This window comes from Scyliorhinus torazame, chromosome 5 (genome assembly GCF_047496885.1).
Source record: "Scyliorhinus torazame isolate Kashiwa2021f chromosome 5, sScyTor2.1, whole genome shotgun sequence".
Classification (NCBI taxonomy): domain Eukaryota; kingdom Metazoa; phylum Chordata; class Chondrichthyes; order Carcharhiniformes; family Scyliorhinidae; genus Scyliorhinus; species Scyliorhinus torazame.
The window spans coordinates 132,126,077-132,147,919 of NC_092711.1; the positions used below are offsets into that span (position 1 = coordinate 132,126,077).

The 21,843-nt window shown below is 49.3% G+C and overlaps 1 protein-coding gene across 1 annotated transcript in view; it reads right to left on the reverse strand.

Annotated features, from left to right (window-relative positions):
• The window catches only part of LOC140417920 (uncharacterized), a 365,440-nt gene that overhangs the window by 301,523 nt on the left and 42,074 nt on the right, over positions 1–21,843 (reverse strand). The window lies entirely within an intron of this gene.

Consider the following 21,843-nt stretch of genomic DNA (forward strand, 5'->3'; position numbering starts at 1 on the left):
ATCTTTAATAATGGGGGGGTCCTCAGTTACGCGTGACTTAACAAGGTATAAATTACCGGTATTCATGGGGAAAGAAAATATGGAATTATACGTGGAAATAATTTTCTTTGAAAAGACATGCCACAAAGCACGATGGTATTATTTACGAAGGTATCCCAACTTGGAACACCAGTTTGTGGGGTGTGATAATATCTCACTTATTCTTTCGATTTATCAAAGGGCCGACTGTAGAAGCAAGCTGTTTTCTGTAGGTAAAAGATAGCTATTTAGCATTAAGCCCCTCGTCTATTAACTACCATTTTAAAACTCACTCACAACCTCAGGTCATTTCAAAACAGCTTCAACAGAACACAGCAGCAGATAGATTAAAACAGCATTCTTACTCAGCTAACAAATACATTTGCAAGATAAAGTGACCAAGGACAGGACAGGCTCCATGGCAACGCCACAAGAATCTAAAGGCGCTATTGTACTCAGCAACAAACCAGTTCAGGTCACTTGCGATAACAGCACTAAATCGCATTCCATAACTCATACAGGAATTCATTTTAGGTTCATGCTGCAAATTAAAGATGGGCAGCTTACCATCAAATCAAATGTATTTGAATCTAACCCAAACCAATTAGGATTATATTGGGGTGTAATTCGAGGGCTAAAGACAGATATGAGACAGTATAACTGTGAAGTTTCGTTCGGCCATTTTTACCTGAATCATTCTCTCTCTCTCTCTTTCCGGAATCAATCTATACTTTGACTTAACTATTCGCTGTCTTTCATATTTCACTTTCTGACTTGACTTTTGAAGTTATTGCGAGCTGTTTGCCTAAGCAAGAAAATCATTTCTGTGATTCTTTGAAGGTTTCAATTGCCTACAAATTGCCTTTTAAATGACTCTCAATTGTAATCAATACATAGAATTTTTTTACAGTGCAGAAGGAGGCCATTCGGCCCATCGAGTCCGCACCGGCTCTTGGAAAGAGCACCCTACCCAAGGTCAACACCTCCACCCTATCCCCATAACCCAGTAACCCCACCCAACACTAAGGGCAATTTTGGACACTAAGGGCAATTTAGCATGGCCAATCCACCTAACCTGCACATCTTTGGACAATAGAAGACAAATAAAACAATTCTTATTTGCACCTGATATGTTTTAACTTAAATTTCTACTGAGATTTAGTGATTCGCAAAGTGCAGCTGAATCCGGATGGTAGGTCTAACATGGTGTACAGATTTATTTTTCTTTGGTGTGAAGAGACAAGTGAGAATAAACAATCCAGTCATCGTGTACCAATTATTAAAGACTATTTATTAAAGTAAAGACAAGTACACACAAACAGGTCAACTCTACTCTCACGCAATTAAGATGTATGAATTATGAAACACACAAGTTTATATAGAATGTGTCCCTTGTTACCAAATACATCTACGACACTTTAACTCTGTAAGATTTTCCCTTTTCCCCCAAACAAAATCCAAATTGAATAGCCAGCTATCATTACCACACGATACAGGGATGAGTCTCAAATCTAGGAACCGTCTATTTTCCTGGTCCAGTGAAGAAATTTCAAAACGGCTGTTACAAAGGTTTTCTGCACTGCCTTGTCTCTAAGACTTAAGACGCTTGTTTATAGTAAACGTGGCTTTAGGCTTGGTGGGTGGAAACTGGCCTGTCCACTTTCTGAGACTGCAAAATGGTAACTGCCTCCATCTTTCTCAGAGTCTCGTCAATTATACCTTTGTTGTTCTTTGATTATGCCTTCTGTGTATTCGGCTGTCTGCCCCCAGCAACGTCTTGGACTATACATTAACATATATATATCTCAGACACCTTCCCAATCGTGTATAATCTGTTTCACCTGCATAAGCTATTCACATTTGATTATTATCTAAACTGCCTTTCAAAACTCGTTACGAGGAGAGACACATACCTATTCAGGCCCTTTGAATACTGTCTACTACTGCCTCCAGATGGATTCATAGCAGACCTGAGTTTCATATCCTTTTTTAAAAAGGACACAAATCCTGTGGGCAGCACGGTGGTGCAGAGGGTTAGCCCTGCTGCCTCACGGCACCGAGGTCCCAGGTTCGATCCCGGCTCTGGGTCACTGTCCATGTGGAGTTTGCACATTCTCCCCGTGTTTGCGTGGGTTTCGCCCCCACAACCCAAAGATGTGCAGGGTAGGTGGATTGGCCACACTGAATTGCCCCTTAATTGGAAAAAATGAATTGGGTACTCTAAATTGATTTTTTAAAAAAGGACACAAATCCTGAAGATGGTTGAGATTACGGCAGCATGGTTAGCACTGTTGCTTCACAGCTCCAGGGTCCCAGGTTCGATTCCGGCTTGGTCACTGTCTGTGCAGAGTCTGCACGTTCTCCCTGTGTCTGCGTGGGTTTCCTCCGGGTGCTCCGGTTTCCTCCCACAAGTCCCGAAAGACGTGCTGTTGGGTGAATTGGACATTCTGAATTCTCCCTCTGTGACCCGGACAGGCGCCGGAATGTGGCAACTAGGGGCTTTTCACAATAACGTCATTGCAGTGTTAATGTAAGCCTACTTGTGACAATAAAGATTATTACTATTATATTGTGCAGTTAGCCACTGACAGTAGTGACTGAAAGGTGTTTTTCTCAGGGACATTGGAGCCCCTCCTGGTTTCCAGACAAGGCACTTCTAAAATAATCTGAAGACTGATCACCAGCCCCGTCAGGACAAAGAAACATAATGGCTGCCTCATCTAAAAGACCCTGGGTGCCATTGTCTCGACCGACTGATGGGTTCTGGGTTTCCAGATGGAATATTCCATGAAAGATTTAAAAGCGAGCTGAGAAAGCTGCCCAGGGCCTGCCTGCCTGGGTCCATCTGTCAGTCTGTCTGAGTGTGCTGTGTGAGCGTCAACAGCTAGAAGCTTTCTACACTGAAAGTGTGTGAGGCACGGTAGCAGAAGCAGTGCACCTGCAAATAGGAAATTAGACATCTTTTGCAGAAATATTTCTTACTCTCTCTCTGACTGTGGAACTCAACCCAAGCCAGTAAAAAGGTTGCAGCTGGAAAATACCCTGAAATCTCTCAAACTACAGAACATCTGAGACTAAGAAGCAATGATGCGCCTACGGAAGTCAACGATACGGGAATATATGGGAATCAATTTGCATTGGACGCACATTTCATCATCTACTTCTTGCAACTCAAGGACTTTTCTGTATTTTTCACCGGACCTTTTTAGTAGCTAAGAAAATTAATCCATCTTGACTCAATAAATCCTAATTAAATTGGCTCATTTACAAAGGTAACTATTGTGTCTGGAAAAGGTATCCAAAGGAAAAAAAACTTTAAAAAAATTTAGAGTACCAATTCTAGGTAGCAGTGCTAACCACTGTGCCACCCAGGAAAAGGAACGTTGTTAGATTCAATCTTGATGCTACCAGAAGAGGGGGGGGGGTTAAGTCTGAATCGGAGGAAACTCCCATGGAGGAGCTGAAAGGCAAGTGGGAGGACGAGGTAGGAGGAGAAATAGAGGCGGGTCTGTGGGCGGAGATCCTAAGCAGGGTTAACACATCCTCATCATGTGCCAGGCTTAGCCTGATACAGTTCAGGGTAGTCCACCGGACACACATGACGGTGGCCCGGATAAGTAAGTTTTTTGGGGTCGAGGACAGATGTGCGAGGTGTGTGGGAAGCCCAGCAAATCATGTCCACATGTTTTGGGCATGCCTGAAACTCAGAGGGTTTTGGCAGGGTTTCGCTCAGGCAATGTCCACGGTGCGAAAAACACAGGCGGTGCCGAGTCCGGAGGTGGCGATCTTGTGGAGTGTCGAAGAGCCGGGAGTTCGGGGGGCAAAAGAGGCCGACCGACGTCTTGGCCTTTGCCTCCCCGGTAACCCGGAGACGGATCTTATTAATGTGGAGGGACTCAAAGCCACGAGTGCAGAGACCTGGGATAGTGACATGGCTGGGTTTCTCAGTCTCGAGAGGATAAAGTTCACCTTAAGAGGGTCAATGGCCGGGTTCACCCGGAGGTGGCAGCCGTTCGGCGACTTTCTTGGGGAAAATTAAAATGTCAGCAGAAGCAGTGGCTTTGGCCGTATTTGTTCTTAAAGGGGGAGGGGCAGATTGTTGTTTTATTGTTGGGGGGGGGGGGGGGGGGGTGAAGATTGTGATGGGGGTGGAAATGCTTATTGTACCATGTGTATGTCACTGTTATTGTTATTATTATAAAAACATGCAAAAACCCTGATGAAACATATTTTTAAAAAGTCATAAAGTCTGAACATCACAGAAAGAGGCCCTTCAGCCCGTCAGTCCGCATTGGCCATCAAGCACCGATCAATTCCATCCCATTTTCTAGCACTTAGTCTGTAGCCTTGTCAAGCGCTCATCTAAATGCTTCTGAAATGTGATGGGGTCCCCCCTCGACCACCCTCTCAGGCTGAGAGTTCCAGATTCCCACCACTCTGTGGGTGAAATGGTTTTTCCACAAATCCCCTCTAAACCTCCTTCCCCTTAGCCAGAATCTGGATATTGACACCGCCCCCCCCCCCCCCCCCCCCCCCCCCCTCCCACTATGGGGAAAAGTTCCTTCATATTTGAATAAAGACAGGGAACCAGTCATAGAACATAGAACAGTACAGCACAGAACAGGCCCCTCGGCCCTCGATGTTGTGCCGAGCATTGTCCGAAACCAAGGTCAAGCTATCCCACTCCCTGTCATTCTGGTGTGTTCCATGTGCCTATCCAATAACCGCTTGAAAGTTCCTAAAGTGTCCGACTCCACTCTCACAGCAGGCAGTCCATTCCACACCCTAACTACTCTCTGAGTAAACGACCTACCTCTGACATCCCTCCTATATCTCCCACCCTGAATCTTATAGTTATGCCCCCTTGTAACAGCTACATCCACCCGAGGAAATAGTCTCTGAACGGCCACTCCATCTATCCCACTCATCATCTTATAAACCTCTATTAAGTCACCTCTCATCCTCCTCTGCTCCAAAGACAAAAGCCCTAGCTCCATCAACCTTTCCTCATAAGACCTATCCTGCAAACCAGGCATCATCCTGGTAAATCTCCTTTGCATCCTTTCCAATGTTTCCACATCCTTCCTATAGTGAGGTGACCAGAACTGCACACAATACTCCAAATGTGGTCTCACCAGGGTCATGTATAGTTGCAGCGTAACCCCACGGCTCTTAAACTCAAGCCCCCTGTTAATAAACGCTAACACACTATAAGCCTTCTTCACGGCTCTATCCACTTGAGTGGCAACCTTCAGAGATCTGTGGACATGAACCCCAAGATCTCTCTGTTCCTCCACATTCCTCAGAACCCTGCCGTTGACCCTGTAATCCGCATTCAAATTTTTTCTACCAAAATGAATCACCTCGCACTTATCAGGGTTAAACTCCATCTGCCATTTTTTGGCCCAGCTCTGCATCCTATCAATGTCTTTGCAGCCTACAACAGCCCTCCACCTCATCCACTACTCCACCAATCTTGGTGTCATCAGCAAATTTACTGACCCACCCTTCAGCCCCCTCCTCCAAGTCATTGATAAAAATCACAAATAGCAGAGGACCCAGCACTGATCCCTGTGGTACACCGCTGGTAACTGGTCTCCAGTCTGAAAATTTTCCATCCACCACCACCCTCTGTCTTCTATGTGATAGCCAGTTACTTATTCAATTCGCCAAATTTCCCTCTATTCCACACCTCCTTACTTTCTTCATGAGCCGACCATGGGGAACCTTATCAAACGCCTTACTAAAATCCATGTGTACGACATCAACTGCTCTACCTTCATCTACACACTTAGTTACCTCCTCAAAGAATTCAATCAAATTTGTGAGGCAAGACCTTCACGAATCCGCGTTGTCTATCCCGGATTAAGCTGCATCTTTCCAAATGGTCATAAATCCTATCCTTCAGGACCTTTTCCATTATCTTCCCGACCACCGAAGTAAGACTAACTGGCCTATAATTACCAGGGTCATTCCTATTCCCTTTCTTGAACAGAGGAACAACATTTGCCACTCTCCAGTTCTCTGGCACTGTCCCTGTGGACAGCGAGGACCCAAAGGCTCTGCAATCTCATCCCTTGCCTCCCAAAGAATCTGGCCCAGGGGACTTGTCGACCCTCAGGTTTTTCAAAATTGCTAATACATCCTTCCTCAGAACATCTACTTCCTCCAGCCCTGAATCACACTCTCATCCTCAAAAACATGGCCCCTCTCCTTTGTGAACACTGAAGAAAAGTATTCATTCAACGCCTCTCCTATTTCTTCTGACTCCATGCACAAGTTCCCACTACTGTCCTTCACCGGTCCTACCCTCACTCTGGTCATTCTTTTATTTCTCACATAAGAGTAAAAAGCTTTGAGGTTTTCCTTGATCTGACCCGCCAAGGACTTCTCATGCCCCCTCCTAGCACTCCTAAGCCCTTTTATCAGCTCATTCCTTGCTATCTTGTAACCCTCAAGTGACCCTACTGAACCTTGTTTTCTCATCCTTACATACACTTCCTTTTTTCTCTTGACAAGACATTCAACCTGTTTTGTGAACCATTGTTCCCTCACACAGCCATTTCCTCCCTGCCTGACAGGGACATGCCTATCAAGGACACACAGTATTTGTTCCTTGAACAAGCTCCACTTTTCTTTTTAAAAAAAAAATATTTATTAAGAATTTTAACACAATTTTTCACCCTTACAAACAAATCCCCGCCCCCCCCCGTAACAAAAAGAAAGAAAGCGCACATAGCAAGACATGAACATGGTAAATCGATATGATACAGAGCTTTGTACATTGGATTCCTCTCGTACATGTCAGTTTTCCAGATCCTTCATGTATTTTCTTGCTCAAATACCCCCCAAACAAGCCCCCCTTCCCCCCTCCCTCCCCCCCCCCCCCCCCCCCCACGCAAGACATCCCCCCCTCCCCCCTCTGGGTTGCTGCTGCTGCTGACCGACCTTCATCTAACGCTCCGCGAGATAGTCTAGGAACGGTTGCCACCGCCTGTAGAACCCCTGCGCAGACCCTCTCAAGGCAAACTTTATCCTCTCCAATTTGATAAACCCTGCCATATCATTTATCCAGGCCTCCAGGCTAGGGGGCTTCGCCTCCTTCCACATTAGCAAGACCCTTCGCTGGGCTACTAGGGACGCAAAGGCCAGAATGCAGGCCTCTTTCGCCTCCTGCACTCCCGGCTCGTCCACTACTCCAAATAGTGCTAGCCCCCAGCTTGGCTTGACCCAGACTTTCACCACCTGAGATATTGCTCCCACCACTCCTCTCCAGAACCCCTCCAGTGCCGGGCATGACCAAAACATATGGACATGGTTTGCCGGACTTCCTGAGCACCTCCCACATCTGTCCTCTACCCCAAAGAACTTACTCAGCCTCGCCCCCGTCATGTGCGCTCTATGAACCACCTTAAATTGTATCAGGCTAAGCCTGGCACACGAAGAAGAGGAATTAACCCTACTTAGGGCATCAGCCCATAGCCCCTCCTCAATCTCCTCCCCCAGCTCCTCCTCCCATTTACCCTTCAGCTCCTCTACCAACGCCTCCCCCTCTTCTTTCATCTCCTGGTATATCGCCGACACCTTGCCCTCTCCGACCCATACACCCGAGATCACCTGTCTTGAATCTCCTGTGCCGGGAGCAGCGGGAATTCCGTCACCTGTCGCCTCACAAACGCCCTCACCTGCATGTATCTGAAAGCATTTCCCGGGGTAGGCCAAACTTCTCCTCCAGCGCCCCTAGGCTCGCAAACGTCCCATCAATGAACAGGTCCCCCATTCTTCTAATCCCTGCTCGATGCCAGCTCTGAAACCCCCCGTCCATCTTCCCCGGGACAAACCGATGGTTACCCCTGATCGGGGACCACACCGAGGCTCCCATTGCACCCCTGTGCCGTCTCCACTGGCCCCAGATCTTTAGCGTTGCCGCCACCACCGGACTCGTGGTGTACCTTGTCAGCGAGAGTGGCAGCGGTGCCGTCACCAGCGCCCCCAGGCTCGTTTCCTTGTAGGACGCCATCTCCAACCTCTTCCATGCCGCCCCCTCTCCCTCCATCACCCACTTACGGATCATCGCCACATTTGCTGCCCAGTAGTAGCCACCCAGATTCAGCAGCGCCAACCCTCCTCAGTCCCTACTGCACTCCAGAAACCCTCTCCTTACCCTCGGGGTTTTATTCGCTCACACAAAACCCATAATACTCCTGCCTACCCTCTTAAAAAAGGTCTTGGTGATTACAATTGGAAGGCACTGGAACACAAAAAGAAACCTCGGGAGGACCACCATTTTGACCGACTGCACTCTACCTGCTAGCGAGAGCGGCAACATGTCCCATCGTTTGAAGTCCTCCTCCATCTGCTTCACCAGCCTCGTCAGATTAAGTTTATGTAGGGCCCCCCAACTCCGAGCTATTTGGATCCCCAGGTCCCGAAAGCTCCTTTCCGCCCTCCTCAGCGGTAGCTCGCCTATCCCTCTTTCCTGGTCTCCTGCCTGTACTACAAAAAGCTCACTCTTCCCTACATTAAGCTTATAGCCCGAAAAATCCCCAAACTCCCTTAGAGTCTGCATGACCTCCACCATCCCCTCCACTGGATCCGCCACATACAGCAACAGGTCTGCATAAAGCAACACTCGATGCTCCTCTCCCCCTCGGACCACCCCCCTCCATTTCCTAGACTCCCTTAATGGCATGGCCAAGGGTTCAATTGCTAATGCAAATAACAAGGGGGACAGGGGGCATCCCTGCCTCGTCCCACGATACAGCCAAAAGTACTCCGACCTCCGCCAATTCGTAACCACACTCGCCACCGGGGCTAAGTAAAGGAGCTTAACCCAACTAATAAACCCTCCCCCGAACCCAAACCTACGCAGCACTTCCCAGAGGTACTCCCACTCTACTCGGTCAAAGGCCTTCTCCGCGTCCATAGCCGCCACTATCTCCGCCTCTCCCTCCACCGATGGCACCATTATCACGTTTAAGAGCTGCCGCACATTGGTGTTTAGCTGCCTACCCATTACAAATCCCGTCTGGTCCTCGTGAATCACCCCCGGGACACATCTTCGATCCTCGTAGCCAGCACTTTTGCCAGCAACTTAGCATCCACGTTGAGGAGCGAGATCGTTCTATACGACCCACATTGCAGTGGGTCCTTGTCCCGCTTCAGGATCAAAGAGATCGTCGCCTCCGACATTGTCGGGGGCAGGGTCCCTCCCTCCCTTGCCTCATTAAAAGTCCTCACTAGCAACGGGGCCAACAGGTCTACGTACTTCCTATAGAACTCAACCGGGAACCCGTCCGGTCCCGGGGCCTTCCCTGCCTGCATACTCCCCAGACCTTTGATCAGCTCCTCCAACCCAATTGGTGCCCCCAAACCAGCCACCTCCTGCTCCTCCACCCTCGGGAATCTCAGTTGGTCCAAGAATCGTCGCATCCCCTCTTCCCCCGCTGGCGGCTGGCATCTGTACAGCTCCTCATAGAAGGCATTGAATGCCTCATTTACTTTCGTCGCACTCTGCACCGTAGCTCCCCTTCCATCCTTGACTCCACTTATCTCCCTCGCTGCCTCCCTCTTACGGAGCTGGTGTGCCAGCATCCGGCTCGCCTTCTCCCCATACTCATAAGTCGCCCCCTGCGCTTTCCTGCACTGTGCCTCTGCCTTCCCTGTGGTCAACAGGTCAAACTCCGTCTGGAGACGTCGCCTTTCCCTAAGTAGTCCCTCTTCAGGGGCCTCTGCGTATCTCCTGTCCACTCTTAAAATCTCCCCCACTAACCTCTCCCTTTCCATGCCCTCTATCTTCTCCCTATGAGCCCTGATGGAGATTAGCTCTCCCCCGATCACCGCCTTCAGCGCCTCCCATACCACCCCCACCTGCACCTCCCCGTTGGCCTCCAAGTACCTTTCAATACACCCCCTCACCCTCCCACACACCGCCTCATCTGCCAGCAGTCCCACATCCAACCGCCGCAATGGGCGTTGGTCCCTCTCCTCTCCCAACTCCAGTTCCACCCAGTGCGGGGCGTGATCTGAGATGGCTATGGCCGAATACTCCGTTCCCTCCACTTTCTGGATCAGCGCCCTGCCCAGAACAAAAAAATCTATCCGGGAGTAGGCTTTGTGCACGTGGGAGAAAAAAGAAAATTCCCTGGCCTGCGGCCTGGCAAACCTCCACGGGTCCACTCCCCCCCATCTGATCCATAAACCCCCTAAGCACCTTGGCCGCAGCCGGCCTCTTTCCGGTCCTAGATCTGGAGCGATCCAGTGCTGGGTCCAACACCTTATTAAAATCCCCACCCATTATCAAGTTTCCTACCTCCAGGTCCGGAATGCGGCCCAACATGCGCTTCATGAATCCGGCATCATCCCAGTTCGGGGCGTATACATTTACCAACACCACCCACGTCCCCTGCAGCTTACCGCTCACCATCACATATCGACCTCCATTGTCCACTACGGTATTCCTGGCCTCAAACGACACCGCGAACACTCGGGCCCTCTTTACCGGCCCATTAAGGCCCCTCGCATTCCACGTTATCAGCCGGATTGGGCTCCCCCCCCCCCCCCCCCCCCCCCGCCGACTAGCCATCTCCTTTTCTAGGCCAGTCCCGTGCCCGCGCCGCCCTCACCCTCCAGTCCCCCAGTCGGGAGACCCCCGCCCCGACCACCTCTTCTGTGTCCCATTCCCCTTCGGCCAGTGCAGCAGCAACCCTATTCCCCCCCCCCCCCCCCCCCGCTAGACCCATGTCTAGCTTTTTTGCTCCCCCCATAGCACTCCCGTAAGTCAGCTAACTCCTGCTGAACCCGGCTTCCCCCGCCGTCCCATTGATCCCCCCGTGTGGGAATCTCCCAATCAGTGTGCGGTCCTCCATTCCCCCCCTCCGTCCTTCCCGAGCACGGGAAAAAGCCCGCGCTTTCCTAAGCCTTCCCCGCCCCCTCTGGCACAGCTCCTGTCGCGGCCTTGTCTCATTTCCCCCCACCCCGAGCCTCCTCTCCCTCCAGCACCAGAGCCCACCGTCTCGTACGGTCTTCTCACCCGGTCCCTTTCCCCATCCCCATCCATCCCCCAGCCCGTGGAACATTTCCTGCGCGTGAGTAACACCCTATGTACAACAAACATCAAACATCCCCCCCACCCTCACAAACCCTCAGTTTGAGTCCAACTTTTCAGTTTGAATAAAGGTCCACGCCTCCTCAGGCGTTTCAAAATAGTGATGTTGATCCTTGAATGTGACCCACAATCGTGCTGGCTGCAGCATTCCGAATCTCACTCCTTTCCGGTGCAGCACCGCCTTGGCCCGGTTGAAACCCGCTCTCCTCTTTGCTACCTCCGTGCTCCAGTCCGGGTATATTCGGATCTCCGCATTCTCCCAGCTGCTGCTCCGCTCTTTCTTGGCCCATTTCAAGACCCTCTCTCTGTCCGTGAAACGCTGAAACCTCACCACAATCGCCCTTGGCGGCTCATTAGCCTTGGGCCTCCTCGCCAGCACTCGGTGCGCCCCATCCAGCTCCAAAGGCCTCGAAGGGACCTCCGCGCCCATCATCGACTCGAGCATCGTGCTCGCGTATGCCCCGGCATCGGCCCCCTCCACTCCTTCAGGGAGACCCAGGATCCGAAGATTATTTCTCCTCGACCTGTTCTCCAGGTCTTCGAATCTTCCTGCCTACCTTTTGTGCAACGTCTCGTGCACCTCCACCTTCACCGCCAGGCCCAAGATCTCATCCTCGTTCTCATTAACTTTTTTCTGCACCTCCTGGATCTTTACCTCATGGGCCTTCTGGGTCATCCCTAATCCTTCAATCGCCGACAACATAGGCGCCAGCATCTCTTTCCGCAGCTCCTCAAAACAGCGCTTAATGAACTCTTGCAGCTCTGGCCCACTCTCCACTTCATCTCCGGCCGCCGCCATCTTGTTTTTCTTCCCTCGCTTCTCCCATTGCTCCAGCGCCGCTTTTTTGGCCGTTTCACTTCTTGTTCGATCCATAAACAGTGAAGGGGGACCTCACTCTCCCCTTCCCCCACGTCTTCAAAAAATTCCCGTTGGGGCTCTTCTAGAGAGCCCAAAAGTCCGTGATCGCGGGAGCTGCCGAATCGTGCGGCTTAGCTCCGCATAGCCACAACCAGAAGTCAAGCTCCACTTTTCATTTGTGCCTTTCCCTGACAGTTTCTGTTCCCATCTTATGCTCCCTAATTCTTGCCTAATCGCATCATAATTACCCCTCCCCCAATTATAAACCTTGCCCTGCCGTATGGCTCTACCCCTCTCCATTGCAATAGTGAAAGACACCGAATTGTGGTCACTATCTCCAAAGTGCTCTCCCACAAGCAAATCTAACACTTGGCCCGGTTCATTACCCAGTACCAAATCCAATGTGCCCCCCCCCCCCCCTCTTGTCAGCCTATCCACATATTGTGTCAGGAAACCCTCCTGCACACACTGTACAAAAACTGCCCCATCCGAACTGTTCGACCTATAGAGGTTCCAATCAATATTTGGAAAGTTAAAGTCACCCATGACAACTACCCTGAGACCTCCACACCTATCCATAATCTGTTTTGCAATTTCTTCCTCCACATCTCTATTATTATTTGGGGGCCTATAGAAAACTCCTAACAATCTGACCGCTCCTTTCCTATTTCTAATTTCGGCCCATATTACCTCAGTAGGCAGATCCTTCTCAAACTGTCTTTCTGCAGCCGTTAAACTATCCTTGATTAACAATGCGACTCCTCCACCTCTTTTACCACCTTCCCTACTCTTACTGAAACATCTATACCCCGGAACTTCCAACAACCATTCCTTTCCCTGTTCTACCCATGTCTCCGAAATGGCCACAACATCGTAGTCCCAAGTATGAATCCACGTTCCAAGTTCACCTACCTTATTCCGGATGCTCCTTGCATTGAAGTAGACACACTTCAACCCACCTTCCTGTCTGCCGGTTCACTCCTGTGACCTTGATACCCTCCTCAGTACCTCACTACTCTCGACACTGGCTTCTGGACGACAGCTCGTTTTCCCATCCCTCTGACAAATTAGCTTAGACACCCCCCCCCCCCCCCCCGAAGAGCAGCAGTCATCAATTGTAAAAGGTTTGTAAAAATTTGGGGTGAGTGAGGGTATCCCAGCCAGCCGGGGGTCGTGCCCCAGAACAACAACTTTTGAGGAACCTCACCTGGGGCTGGTTGTAACAGAATCAAGCAAAGTTTATTAAGCAAGATGTTACATATACTTAACAAAAAGCAGCGAAGACCACATGGAAGGTTCCTATCCCTCAAGGCCAGAGGATTCAGCCACAATGCTGCCACAACTGGTGATGCCTTTCTTCCTCGGTCTCCGAAGTGATGCTAGGTAGAACTATGTCTCAGAAGTATTATGCTGGGGGTGGCATGTGGCACAACGGTTAGCACTGGGACTGCAGTGCTGAGGACCCGGGTTCGAATCCCGGCCCTGGGTCACTGCCCGTGTGGAGTTTGCACATTCTCCCCATGCCTGCGTGGGTTTCACCCCCACAACACAAAGATGTGCAGGTTAGGTAGATTGGCCACGCTAAATTGCCCCTTAATTGGAAAAAAAAAATTGTGTACTCCAAATTTATATTTAAAAAAAATATCATGCTACACCTGTCATGGTAAAGCCATGCCAACCAGTGATTTTTCAACTTTTATCCCTACTTCCGACTGCTCCTCTTCCTTAGACCAAATTAACATCTTTCATTGGCTTAGAGTAGAGTTGGGAGGAGGGGGGGGGGGGGGGCGAGGAGGCGCGACGGGGGGGGGGGGGGATTCGGCTGGTGTCACCCGCACCTCTCTAACTAGAGTCACGTAGACTGAAGAGAAACGTCCATCGCTTATTCCGAGTCACGGGAGCCAGTCTGTTTGAACAAATGATAAATTCTTATGAATAAAATCGCTCCAGTGCAGGAGGCCATTTGGCCCATTGAGTCTGCACCGACCCTCCGAAAGAGCATTTCACCCAGGTCCACTCCCCCGCCCCCATCCCCACATCCGCAGAGTGACCACTCACTTCCCCGATTAGTTCATTATAAAAACCAGTCTTGTCAAGTGGAAATGTAAAGCTTATCAATGTACGGTATGAAATATGAAAGCCAATTATTTATCTTTCTAAATACCCTAACTCGCATAAGCCAAAACAAGAGAGGAATTCTGCCAGATGGTTAATGTTGTGTTATGTACTCTGGGATAACATGGGCTGCAACTCGATGCAGCTTTGACCAAAAGATACTCCAGACTTTGAAGTAAGTTCAATATGATTTATTGAACCATTAGCACAGTTCTCTCTGAGTTCGACTCTCCTGATAATCTTGCTTTAGTAACTCAGTCTAACTAACCAGTCTGCTCTAACCCACGGGGTGGGTGTGATGCTTCTGATCTGCCCATGTCCTACTCACCAAGTGTCGTCTGTGGAAAGAGAAAGAGCATGTGTACCCTGCCCTTTTATATGGGTTGTGTAATGCCCCCTTGTGGTAATGCCACCTCTGGGTGTCTTGACTGCCCATTGAACATGTCCTATTCTATGTGTTCATTAGCTGTATGTCTGCATGTCATGACGTCTCTGGTGCTCCCTCTAGTGTTTACTTAGTCGTAGTGTATTCACATTAACCCCTTGTGTATTTACAGTGATGCATATCACCACAGTTAAAAGTCAATAGTGCAAGGGAAAAGGACAGACGGGGGATCCTTGAAATGGCATCCGGGATACACGGTAGGGTTCTCAAAACTGGTTTGCGAAACAATCGATGACTCTCGCATTACTTTTCAGGTGGACATGATGAAAAGATGCAAACTGTTGATTTCAGAGAGTTGAGCGACTTTGGAGCAAATTCTATTCGCCCTCCACTTTGGACTGGTCTGGAGCTTCAGGAGATGATGTGTTCCTTGTCTTCTTGGAGTGAAACCAGCCTACCTAGCAGCTTTTAAACATCTATCGTTTTATTTCCCAGAGCCATAAACCGCCATGTGACCTTTTTACCAACAACCCACCAGGGCCCAGGGGGATCCAGCTTCTTTAAATCTGCTTAATTACCTTTTCTTGTAAAATGCTGTACTTTCCAGGAAAAGCAGCAACCAGAGTCCTTGCATTAACCCGTGAAGGGACGCTGCCTTTTTCAAAAAAAATATTCTTCCAGGACATTCTTAGTCTTGAAACAGTTTCTGTGATTAAGACACAGCCTGAGTGAGTGAGACGCAGACAGAGTGAGAATTTGAAATTTGGTAATTTGGTGCAGTGAGGTAATTTGGTGAAGAGTGGGAGAAGGTGCTTTTTCCCGACTGTTTTGTTCTCTCTCTTTCTTCGGGCCTAATTTCGGGAGCCGTTCGGAGGAGGAGGAGCAGACTCTGTGAGTATAAAAACCTAACGGTAACTTCCTGTTTTCCAGTTTTTCCCCCCAAAAGTGACGTCAGAGGGAAGCTGTGATCTGATTGGTTGATAGCAAATCTGCCCCAAATTTAAAAAAAACACAGCTAAACTCGTAAACTTAAATTAAACTAATTAATTAATTAGAGATGGCTGGTCAGGTGATGTGTTTGAGCTGCTTGATGTGGGAGCTGGCAGATCCCATTGCGAGCTGCAGCGACCACATCTGCAGTAAGTGTTGGCTGCTCGAAGAACTCCGGCTCAGAGTTGATGAGCTGGAGTCTGAGCTTCAAACACTGAGGCACATCCGGGAGGGGGAGACTTACCTGGACACTGTGTTTCAGGAGGCAGTCACACCTGTCAGAGTAAGTAGTTTAAATCCTGCCAGTGGCCAGGGACGGCAGGGTGTGACTGCAAGTCAGGCAGGTAAAGGGAACCAGCAGTCAGGAACTCAGGAGCCTCAGCCCTTGACCCTGTCCAACAGGTATGAGGCACTTGCTCCCTGTGTGGATGGCGAACAGGGCTGCAGGAAGGATGAGTCAGCTGACCAAGGCACCATGGTTCAGCAGGCCATTCAAGGGGAGGGAGTAAATAGGCAAGTTGTAGTTGTAGGGGATTCTATTATCAGGGGGATAGATAGCATCCTTTGTGAGCAGGATAAAGAGTCCCGCATGGTATGTTGCCTGCCCGGTGCGAGACATCTCTGACCGGCTTGAAAGGATACTGGAGAGGGAGGGGGAGGATCCAGTTGTTGTGGTCCATGTCGGTACCAACAACATAGGCAAGTCTAGGAAAGAGGACCTGTTTAGAGATTATAAAGAGCTAGGATTCAAATTAAAAAACAGGTCCTCAAGGGTCATAATCTCCGGATTACTGCCCGAACCACGTGCAAATTGGCATAGGGAGGCAAGAATAAGGGAAGTTAACACGTGGCTGAAAGAGTGGTGTGGGAAAGAGGGGTTCCTTTTCATGGGACACTGGCATCAGTTTTGGGACAGGGGGGACCTATACCGTTGGGATGGTCTCCACCTGAACCGAGCTGGGGCCAGTGTTCTGGCGAAAAGAGTAAATAGGGTGGTCAATAGGACTTTAAACTAGAGATTGGGGGGGAAGGGAAAGTCAGGGAACCAAGAGGTGAAGTAATCAGTGGGAAGCGTAGCTGCTTAGGAATACAAAAAAGCACGAAAAGACAGAACTCAGGAGAGGTTACGATAGTCCCCATCCCACAAAATATGACACAGTGTATGGAAAGGCTCAGTAAACCAAGGTCCACCACACTAAGAAAACAAAAAGGGACGGTCAATAGAGAATTAAAGGTGCTATATTTAAATGCGCGCAGTGCACGGAACAAGGTAGATGAGCTTGTGGCCCAGATTGTGACTGGCATGTATGATGTGGTAGGCATCACAGAGACGTGGTTGCAGGGGGTTCAGGACTGGCATTTAAACATCCAGGGATTCACAACCTATCGAAAAGACAGAGAGGTGGACAGAGGGGGCAGGGTTGCCTTGTTAATTAGGAATGAACAAAACAAAATTAAATCAATAGCACTAATTGACATAGGGTCAGATGATGTGGAGTCTGTGTGGGTAGAGTTGAGGAACCACAAAGGCAAAAAAACCATAATGGGAGTCATGGACAGGCCTCCTAACGGTGGTCAGGACCAGGGGCACAAAATGCACCACGAAATAGAAAGTGCATGTCAGAAAGGCAAGGTCACAGTGATCATGGGGGACTTTAATATGCAGGTGGACTGGGTAAATAATGCTGCCAGTGGACCCAAAGAAAGGGAATTCATTTAATGTTTACAGGAGGGCTTTTTGGAACAGCTTGTGATGGAGCCCACGAGGGAACAGGCCATTCTGGACTTAGTGTTATGTAATGAGCCAGACTTGATTAAAGATCTTAAAGTAAGGGAATACATAGGAGGCAGTGATCATAATATGGTAGAATTCAATCTCCAATTTGAAAGAAAGAAGGTAGAATCAGATGTAAAGGTGTTACAGTTAAATAAAGGTAACTACAGGGGCATGAGGGAGGAACTGACGAAAATCGACTGGGAGCAGAGCCTAGTGGGAAAGACAGTAGAACAGCAATGGCAGGAGTTTCTGGGAGTAATTGAGGACACAGTACAGAGGTTCATCCTAAAGAAAAGAAAGGTTATCAGAGGGGGGATTAGGCAGCCATGGCTGACAAAGGAAGTTAGGGAATGCATCAAAGCAAAAGAGAAAGCCTATAATGTGGCAAAGAGTAGTGGGAAGTCAGAAGATTGGGAAGGCTACAAAAACGAACAGAGGATAACAAAGAGAGAGATAAGGAAAGAGAGGATCAAATATGAAGGTAGGCTAGCCAGTAAAATTAGGAACAATAGTAAAAGTTTCTTTAAATACATTAAAAACAAACGGGAGGCAAAAGTAGACATTGGGCCACTCCAAAATGACGCTGGTAATTTTGTGCTGGGAGACAAGGAAATAGCTGAGGAACTAAATAAGTACTTTGCGTCAGTCTTCACAGTAGAAGACATGAGTAATATCCCAACAATTCAGGAGAGTCAAGGAGAGTTGAATATGGTAGCCATCACAAAGGAGAAAGTGCTAGAGAAACTAAGAGGTCTAAAAATTGATAAATCTCCCGGCCCAGATGGGCTACATCCTAGAGTTCTAAAGGAGATAGCTGAAGAAATAGTGGAGGCGTTAGTTATGATCTTTCAAAAGTCACTGGAGTCAGGGAAAGTCCCAGAGAATTGAAAAATCGCTGTTGTCACCCCCCTGTTCAAGAAGGGAACAAGGAAAAAGATGGAAAATTATAGGCCAATTAGCCTAACCTCGGTTGTTGGCAAGATTCTAGAATCCATTGTTAAGGATGAGATTTCTAAATTCTTGGAAGTGCAGGGTCGGATTAGGACAAGTCAGCATGGATTTAGTAAGGGGAGGTCGTGCCTGACAAACCTGTTAGAGTTCTTTGAAGAGATAACAAATTGGTTAGACCAAGGAGAGCCAATAGTGTCACACGGGAGGGTTTAAACTAGTATGGCAGGGGGGTGGGCACGGGAGCACTAGGTCAGAAGGTGAGAGCATTGAGGGAGAACTAGGGAATAGGGACAGTGTGGCTCTGAGGCAGAGCAGACAGGGAGAAGTTGCTGAACACAGCGGGTCTGGTGGCCTGAAGTACATTTGTTTTAATGCAAGAAGTATTACGGGTAAGGCAGATGAACTTAGAGCTTGGATTAGTACTTGGAACTATGATATTGTTGCCATTACAGAGACATGGTTGAGGGAAGGACAGGATTGGCAGCTAAACGTTCCAGGATTTAGATGTTTCAGGCGGGATAGAGGGGGATGTAAAAGGGGTGGCGGAGTTGCGCTACCGGTTAGGGAGAATATGACAGCTGTACTACAGGAGGACACCTCAGAGGGCAGTGAGGCTATATGGGTAGAGATCAGGAATAAGAAGGGTGCAGTTACAATGTTGGGGGTTTACTACAGGCCTCCCAACAGCCAGCGGGAGATAGAGGAGCAGATAGGTAGACAGATTTTGGAAAAGAGTAAAAACAACAGGGTTGTGGTGATGGGAGACTTCAACTTCCCCAATATTGACTGGGACTCACTTAGTGCCAGGGGCTTAGACGGGGCAGAGTTTGTAAGGAGCATCCAGGAGGGCTTCTTAAAACAACATGTAGACAGTCCAACTAGGGAAGGGGCAGTACTGGACCTGGAATTGGAGAATGAGCCTGGCCAGGTGGTAGAAGTTTCAGTAGGGGAGCATTTCGGGAACAATGACCACAATTCAGTAAGTTTTAAAGTGCTGGTGGACAAGGATAAGAGTGGTCCTAGGATGAATGTGCTAAATTGGGTGAAGGCTAATTATAACAATATTAGGCGGGAACTGAAGAACCTAGATTGGGGGCGGATGTTTGAGGGCAAATCAACATCTGACATGTGGGAGGCTTTCAAGTGTCAGTTGAAAGGAATTCAGGACCGGCATGTTCCTGTGAGGAAGAAGGATAAATACGGCAATTTTCGGGAACCTTGGATAACGAGAGATATTGTAGGCCTCGTCAAAAAGAAAAAGGAGGCATCTGTCAGGGCTAAAAGGCTGGGAACAGACGAAGCCTGTGTGGAATATAAGGAAAGTAGGAAGGAACATAAGCAAGGAGTCAGGAGGGCTATAAGGGGTCATGAAAAGTAATTGGCAAATAGGGTTAAGGAAAATCCCAAGGCTTTTTACACGTACATAAAAAGCAAGAGAGTAGCCAGGGAAAGGGTTGGCCCACTGAAGGATAGGCAAGGGAATCTATGTGTGGAGCCAGAGGTCATGGGCGAGGTACTAAATGAATACTTTGCATCAGTATTCACCAAAGAGAAGGAATTGGTAGATGTTGAGTCTGGAGCAGGGTGTATAGATAGCCTGGGTCACATTGAGATCCAAAAAGACGAGGTGTTGGGTGTCTTAAAAAATATTAAGGTAGATAAGTCCCCAGGGCCTGATGGGATCTACCCCAGAATACTGGAGGAGGCTGGAGAGGAAATTGCTGAGGCCTTGACAGAAATCTTTTGATCCTTAGTCTTCAGGTGATGTCCCGGAGGACTGGAGAATAGCCAATGTTGTTCCTCTGTTTAAGAAGGGTAGCAAGGATAATCCAGGGAACTACAGGCCGGTGAGCCTTACTTCAGTGGTAGGGAAATTACTGGAGAGAATTCTTCGAGACAGGATCTACTCCCATTTGGAAGCAAATGGACGTATTAGTGAGAGGCAGCATGGTTTTGTGAAGGGGAGGTCATAGTCATAGATAGTCATAGAACATACAGTACAGAAGGAGGTCATTCAGCCCATCGAGTCTGCACCGACTCTTGGAAAGAGCCCCTACCCAAGGTCAACACCGCCACCCTATCCCCATAACTCAGTAACCCCACCCAACACTAAGGGCAATTTTGGACACTAAGGGCGATTTATCATGGCCAATCCACCTAACCCACACATCTTTGGACTGTGGGAGGAAACCGGAGCACCCGGAGGAAACCCACGCACACACGGGAGGATGTGCAAACTCCGCACAGACAGTGACCCAAGCCAGAATCGAACCTGGGACCCTGGAGCTGTGAAGCAATTGTGCTATCCACAAGGCTTCCGTGCTGCCCCCAGTGACCACGACACTACACAACCCTGCCATGGCAATCTCTGCAAGACGTGCCAGATCATCGACATGGATACCATCATTACACGTGAGAACACCACCCACCAGGTACGCGGTACATACTCGTGCGACTCGGCCAATGTTGTCGACCTCATACGCTGCAGGAAAGGATGTCCCGAAGCGTGGTACATTGGCGAGACCATGCAGACGCTGCGACAACGAATGAACGGACATCGTACGACAATCACCAGGCAGGAATGTTCCCTTCCAGTCGGGGAACACTTCAGCTGTCAAGGGCATTCAGCCTCTGATCTCCGGGTAAGCGTTCTCCAAGGCAACCTTCAGGACGCGCGACAACACAGAATCGCCGAGCAGAAGTTTATAGCCAAGTTCCGCACACATGAGTGCGGCCTCAGGACTTCCGGGTGCGGCTATGCAGAGCTAGGTCGCATATTCGGTAGCTCCTGCTTGGAACGGACTTTTGGGCTCGTTACAGGGCCCCCACGGCATTTGTTTGCCATTTCCCGGTGTGGGAAGAAGGCTGCAGCATTCCCCCGACAGTGTCCCCCAGGAAGGGTATGTCTCTTGGTTCCCAGACACGGCAGAAACAGTAAAAGATTTGGCTGCAACTGCAGGATAAACAGGGCCTCTTCCAGCATGCAGGCGGGGGAAGGGCAAGCTTAAAGCTGCAAGCTGACCTGAGGGCCTGTATCAAAGGTGAATTCTAGCAGCAGAGGGAACAACTGTGAAAAGATCTCACCAAGGCCACTGAAGGGACTTCCGGTTGCGGTGATGCCTAGCTAGCCGCACGCTTCGGCGGCTCCAGCTCCGACGGACCTTCGGGCTCTTTTAAGAGCCCCAACGGGGAATTTTTCGACGACGCAACCCGGTGTGGGGTGTGTGAGAAGGGAGTCCCCGCAAAACGAAGGAGGAAAAAAACGGCGGTGGCGGCTGCAGCGCGAGGAATCGTCGACCAAAGGGTCAGAAAGAGAGAAGTACAAGATGGCGGCGGAGAAAGCGCAGGCGACATGGGGGCCTGAGCAGGATGAAATCGTGAGACGGTGCGTGGAGCTGCTGAAGAGGGAGGTGCTGACCCCGATGCTACAGGCAATTGAGGGGCTCAAGGAGACATTAAAGACCCAGGAGACTGAGCTCCGCGTGGTGGAGCAGAAGGTGACAGATATTGAGGACGAGATCCTGGGCCCGGCGGTTAAGACACAGACGCACGAGGCACTTCATAAAAAGTGTACTGAAAGGATCGAGGCCCTTGAAAACGGAGCGCGAAGGAAGAACCTTCGGATACTAGGTCTCCCTGAG